The following is a 7,311-nucleotide window of genomic DNA, read 5'->3' as shown; positions in this document are numbered from 1 at the left end:
GCCTCTATTTCAAAGTAACTAGTGTGCACCTTTCTTCGTCTGATTTTGACGTAGCAAGCAACATGGTTGACTGCATTGGTTTCTTCATGCATGATTGAATATGTAGACAACTACAAATAAGGGTGGATCTAGAGAAAATAAAATATTGGTGTCATCTAATCATATGAGCATTAATAAACATATATTTCAATGAAGTGCCAAAATTTGTTGGTGTCACAAGATACTGCAGAAGGCGCATGACCATAAAGCCCAACTAACACAAGGTTAACACCCTAAGCTCTTGATCCCCGGCTGCCTACCATAAGGAAACCTCCTCTATTGTGTTCTAATGGCCTAACTAACACTAGAAGACTCGCCATCGAAGAGACACCTGTTATGGCGCTTCTACATTTCCTAACAACAAGAATTATGAAAAAATCTAGTCTCTTCTCTAGTTGTTTGTCGATCATCTTCATGACGATCGTGAGAACCCACCATCAACGAGAGAACTTTGTAGCATAAAGCTAAGGAGAGCAACTCTAGTGGACTGAGAAAAAGAGATCCACTTTACCTGCAACCAGTGATAAAAGGACATTAGGTAAAAAAAGGTATAGTAGATTTCCTTTCTCTATTTTTTCTGAATTCATGAAAATCTCTCCCAAGGAAGAATAGAGCAACAACCATCTGGCTTCCTTGTCCCACACATATAGTTTGTTCCAGGTGACATGGATCCAACACTAGTCCTTGTTCTTCACAATTGCGTGCCCACACACGTCGTTGCTAGAAGCTGCCTCTGGTACACTAGTAGAGGTTCTAAGCCGGCAGGGTAAAACATTTGCACAGGAGGTTTTAATTATAATGCACCTGTGTTGTAAATTTGTACGGCCAGAATTGAAAACCGCATGTATAAAAGGCTTAGTACAGGTGGTTATTGTAACTTAACCGCCTGTGTAAATGGATCATTTACACAGACGGTTCAGTAATGTGAACCGAATGTGTAAATCTATTAACACAGGCGGTTCACATTACTGAACCGCCATTTACACAGGCGGTTCAGTAATGTGAACCGTCTGTGTTAATAGATTTACACAAACCGCCTGTGCTTTATCTTCCTATAAATACCCAAGCCCCCCCTTATTCCTCCTCGGGCAGAACTGTAGCTCGCAGCCATCTTCCATTGCAGCCCATCTTGAAGGTCCAGATTTTCCAAAATATAAGGGGGAGGTTTTGATCTTCATTTCTTGGAAGGAGGTGGCTAAGAAAGGTTAGTTGATGCCTCTAATGTCTCTTTTTGTGCCCTCTTCCTCAATTTGAGCTACTTTTTGGATCTAGGGTTTCACCATGAGAGGGAGAGAGTAGAATAGCTAGGTATGGTCTATATTTGCTAAAATGAGGTTGCTTAGGATGGTTAGATGATGTCTCTCCTCTCTTCTTTTTTTATGTTTCCTTCTCTAATTAGTGAATCCAAGAAATATATATGTAGTAGTTTCTATGAATGGTGTTTCCATGCTTGGGAAGAGAGAGAAAGATAAGTTTTCTTTTTAGTTTTTTAAATTATATTGTTTAGGATGTTATTTTTTATATAAATTTGATTTAATTATGCAATAAGCATTTTTCATGTATGAGGTTGCTTAAGATGTTGCCTCTCCTCTCACCATTTCCATGTTTTCTTCTCAATTTTTTTAGTGATATAAAGATATATATTTAGTTTCAATCAACGGTGTTTTTGTAACTTGTCAAATTTATTTTAGTGATATAAAGATATATATTTAGGGTTTTGTCTTTATTTTTTATACTTGTTTTACTTTTTCAATTTGATTTAATTGTTAGGTGTTCTTTTATTTTTAATAACAAATATTCCTAGACAATATTTCAATTAATTTACTAACTTTTCAACAGGTCATGATGGAGAGGTCCTTATGAATGTATAACTTATCAAGACTAGATCCATCATATATACCCGAGGTGCATAGGTTTGTTGATGCCGCTAAGAACCATGCTTTGAGAACAAAGACGAAGCATATATATTGTCCATGCTACGACTGCAGAAATATTCTTCTATTTGAAGATACTGAAGTAATCATTTCTCATCTAGTCTGCCGAGGATTTATGAAGGATTACTTGATTTGGACAAAGCATGGAGAGGGTAGCTCAGCGCCTTATACAGTTGGGGACCCAACACACATCGACATTGATGGTCCAGGCATGCGTGCTGATCAGTTTTTCCACGACACACCTGAGAGTGAACATGTTATGCCAAATGTTACCGCAGGTGGATTTGCTGGGGGAAATAATGGTGCAAGAACTCATGTCTTACCAAATGATACGGCTGCGGAAGATGCAGAATTCTTAGAGGCAATGTTGCGTCGTCATACTGAACCATCAATGTTATTAATGAAAGGGATGGAGGCCTTGAAGAAGGCAGCAGAAGAGCCTTTGTATGATGAGTCTAAAGGTTGTACCAAAGAGTACACAGCGTTGTGAGCTGTGCTAAAACTGTTGATGGCAAAAGCCAGGTATGGTTTGTCTGATGCTGGATTCGATGCGTTCTTAAGTATTATCGGCGATATGCTTTCAAAAGAGAACAAAGTGCCTGCTAACACGTACTATGCAAAGAAGCTGATTAGTTCGCTGACTATGGGTGTCAAGAAGATCCATGCGTGTAGAAATCATTGTATTCTATACCGAGGTGATGATTACAAGGACTTGGATAGTTGTCCAAAGCGTGGTGCAAGTCGGTACAAGACAAACAAAGACTATCGAGAGGATTGTGCTGCCTCCATGTGTAAAGCAGGGAAGAAGCGAAAGAAGGCCCAAAAGAACACCCAACAGAGTTCAAAACTCATGAGCAAAGATAAAGAAGAGGTTGACTATTATGCGCAGAAAAAGATTCCTTCTTTAGTGATATGGTACCTTCAAGTGGTAGATCGACTGAGGAGTTTATTTGCTAACCCTGAGGATGCAAAACTTATGAGTTGGCATGCTTCTGATGAGCACAAAAATGATGGCAAGCTTCGCCATCCAGCCGATGGAAAGCAGTGGCAAGATTTCAATGACAACCACCGAGACTTTGGCAGCGAACCAAGGAATGTTAGGTTCGCACTGTGTACAGATGGAATGAATCCATTTGCTGAGAGGAGCAGCAAGCATAGCACATGGCCGATGATTCTTACCATCTACAACCTCCCTCCTTGGTTGATGCAGAAGCGAAAATACATTTTGCTAACCTTACTTATCTCTGGACCAGTCCAACCTAGAGTTGACATGGATGTTTTCTTGGAGCCATTGATGGAGGAGATGAAAATGTTATGGGAAAAAGGTGTTCAAATGTTGGACGAGTATCGCAAAGATTCATTCACGCTAAGAGCAATTATTTTTGTTAATATCAACGATTACCTTGCTCTCTTTATTTTATCAGGGCAATTCAAGGGAAAGGTTGGTTGCGTGCTGTGCATAGATGGAACCCATTACGTGTCCCTTAATGCATCTAAGAAGATAGTGTACATGAGGCACAAACGCTTCTTATCGAAAGGACACAAGTACCGCCTGAAAAAGATGGATAAGTACTTTGACTATAATGATGAAGGGAACTCAGATGCACCATTAGGTAATAGCAAAGGCCATAGAGTTTTCAAAATAGTGAGCAATATTAAATTTGTGTTTAGAAAGAAGACAAAGGATGGAAAATTAAGAAAGGATGTAAAATCAACTCTAGGGGCAACATTCAAGAAGAAGTCCATTTTCTTCGAGTATTTGCCATACTGGAAAGACTTGGATGTACGACACGCGATCGATGGTATGCACATCCAGAAGAATGTGTTCGAAAGTCTAATTGGCACATTGCTAGACATCAAGACCAAGACAAAGGAAGGACTCAATTCACGCTTTGACATGGTGCAGTTAGGCATAAAAAAAGAGCTTCATCCTGTTCTTCAAGAAAATGGGAAGTACCATCTCCCAGCAGCAAGCTACAACCTCAACATAGATGAGAAACATGCGATGTGGGAGTGGTTGAAGAAATTGAAAGTCCCATCTAGATTCTGCTCTAGCATACGGAGTTTTATGTCAATGAAAGACCTAGCACTCACCAACTACAACTGACATGATTGTCATGTCATGCTGACTACTTTCCTCCCTATTGCAATAAGGGCTATAAATCTAGTATTCTTAAAGATACAGTCACACGATTGTGCTACTTTTTCAACAAGATCACACAAAAGGTAATTGACCGTGATGAGTTAGAATCCCTTCAGGAATTCGCAGTGGAAACAGTGTCACAGTTTGAGATGTGTTTCCCCCCATCATTCTTTGATATCATGGTGCACCTTGTGGTGCACTTGGTTCCACAAATACAGGCACTGGGTCCCATGTACCCGCATGAAATGTGGACGTACGAGCGTTTTATGTCAATACTAAATGGCTATGTATCAACTCGTGCTCGTCCCAAGGCGTCCATGATAGAGGGGTATTGTACCGAAGAGGCGATTAAGTCCGGAGGACCATTCTGCAATAATGTCCTAAAAGACCAGGTTGCAATAGGTTTGCCTCCGTCAAGACATGAGGGTAGGCTACATGGATGTGGGAGGATTGGACGGAAATCATTCATCCCACCAGATTACAATACAGTACTTGAGGCACATCACAACATCTTACATCAGCTCTCGATAATGGAGCATTTGATTGAACAACACATGAATGAGCTTCGAGAACATAATCCTAGGCAAACAGAGGATTGGGTAATGAAGGAACACAAGAAACAGTTGTACACATGGCTAAGGGAGGAGAACATTCTATATGGGGAAACAATTGAGAAACAAACCATTAAGGCTTTAGCATCTGGACCATCACGCCAAGTCATAACATGGCAAACCTATGACATAAGTGGATTCACATTTCATACCAAGTCCAAGGACCAAAAGAGCATGACACAAAATAGTTGTGTTCGATGCGATGCCATAGATGAGAAAACTAGTGATATTATTACATACTTTGGCTTCATCGAGGACATATGTGAACTAGACTATGGTACATTTCAGATCCCTGTGTTTTGATGTCAATGGGTTGAAGATAAACATGTCACAGTGGATAATTATGGGGTCAGAGTTCTTGATCTAAGTAAGGTGGGATATAAAGATGACCCATAGATCCTTGCTAATCGTGCTGCACAGGTTTTCTATGCTGAACAGATCCTTTCTAAGAATGAGAAGAAAAGTACCGACAAACTGAAGCATGTAGTTTTTCTAGGAAAGCAACAAGCAGTTGGAGTTGACGGTGTATCGGATGTGGAGGATTTTAACCAGTTCAGTGATATGTCCCTCTTTGTGGACCATCCTGTGAAGATAAAAATATTGAGCGAAGTATCCCACAGAGTTCTTTGCCATGGGTACGCCCTGATGGACAAGGAAGAATATTAGCGGCCTAGATTGTATCTGTGATTCATCATGTAAACTCTGGTATGAAATATATGTGAATCTCACACAAACTTTATGAAACTATATGTGAGATCTGTGGATTTAGAACTACACTTTTGTAACGCTTTGTCAAATGCAAAAATGTTCTATGTATGAAATGTATATCTTGATGAGCGGGACAAACTTTGTATTCATGACTTTTGTATCTGAGACTACCAAAGGTCCAGTCAAAGTGACTTTTCACAAAAAATCCAAGATTTGACTTGGTCAAACTAGATCAAACTAGGCATTAAATGACCTCAAATGAAAAACTTTTGAATACATGGGTGTTAGAGCTCCTCATGATACACATTCCATACATAGGATATTTTGGCATTTGGGAAAGGATTGGTAAATTCTAGTCACAAAGAGTTGAATCTCACACAAACTTTATGAAACTATATGTGAGACTTGTGGATTTAGAACTATAATTTTGAAACGCTTTGTCAAATACAAACATATCCTATGTATGAAATGTATATCTTGATGAGTGAAACAAACTTTGTGTTCATGACTTTTCGAGTTGGGGACGTCTCGGGTTTCGAAAACGTGTGTGTAGCTGTGGAAATCTAAAATTTTAAAATTTGACTCGGTCAAACTAGGTCAAACTAGGCACTAAAAGACCTCAAATGAAAAAGTTTTAAATACAGAGGAGTTAGAGCTCATCAAGCTCTACCTTTTATACAATATGCAATATGTATTTGAAATTTAAAATAATATATAGGTGTGAAACAATATAATTATATTATAATATCATTATACAAATAATATATAAACAATATAATTATGTTACAAATATAGAATATAGAAATAATTATGTTAAAATATTATTATATTATAATATCAATATGCAATAAAAAATAGTTATAAAAAATATAGAAAACAATAATAATAAAAAATTACAAAATGTTTTGTACAGGCGGGTGGTATTGACCACCGCCTGTATAATGCTATTTCTACAGGCGGTGGTCAATGCCAACCGCCAGTAGAAATCATTTTCTACAAACGGTTGACATTGACCACCGCCTGTAGAAAGCATTTCTACAGGCGGTGGTCAATGCGAACCGCCTGTAGAAATGCCGCTAAGGTCCCGGCCAGTTCCGAAAATTTCTAAGTTTCGAAGACGCCAGTTCTATTCAAAGTGACGTCGGCAGGCTGCCAAAATTTCTCACTGTCGCCCTTCTCCTCCGCCACCAGTCGAGGTAAGCTCGCCGGCGTCACTTCTTTGTTGCTGCGTGTGGAGCGGGTGCGGCTGCGCGCACGTGGGGTCTGATGCGGGAGGCACAGAGCGCGGCGGCCGCAACTCGAGGGCGGAGGCAGAGAGCGCGGCGGCCGCAGCTCACCGGTGGCGACGGCCAGTGCGTCCGGGCGTAGGGAGGCGGGGTCGAGGCGGGGCGCAGGGAGGCGAGGGGAGTCAAGCGAGGCGACCGGAGCAGCAGCGTCGGGGCCGCCGCACGGGTGGTGCTCACCCGAGGCGGCGGTGGCGGCGGCGTTGCGGCCGGTGGAGAGGGCGAGGGGGAGAGGGAGGAGGAGGGGGAGGGGCAGGGCCGGTGGGCCGCCTGCCCAGCTGGGCCGGGCCACCAGCGGCCATTTTTTTTTTCTTATTTTTTATTTTTCTTATATGATGTATAATTGTCCTAAATAATTATTAATTGTTCTAAATAAATGTATATATTAATTATTAATCTATACCTATTTATAAAAGGAGAAAATTTCAGTCTGCGTGACTGCTCCTATACCTATCTGCTTTCGGTCGGCCTCCGGTTTGCCGAATCCCTCCGTCCAGTTTGTATAAAGCAAAAAGAAAATAAAAAACTTTCTAGAGTTTCCAATGCAAAATCTCTTGTTACGTCTCCTGTGGATCGCCTCTGCCATGGTGCGC

Source organism: Sorghum bicolor, chromosome 2 (assembly GCF_000003195.3).
Source record: "Sorghum bicolor cultivar BTx623 chromosome 2, Sorghum_bicolor_NCBIv3, whole genome shotgun sequence".
In the NCBI taxonomy this organism is placed as follows: domain Eukaryota; kingdom Viridiplantae; phylum Streptophyta; class Magnoliopsida; order Poales; family Poaceae; genus Sorghum; species Sorghum bicolor.
This window is presented reverse-complemented; position numbering follows the sequence as displayed.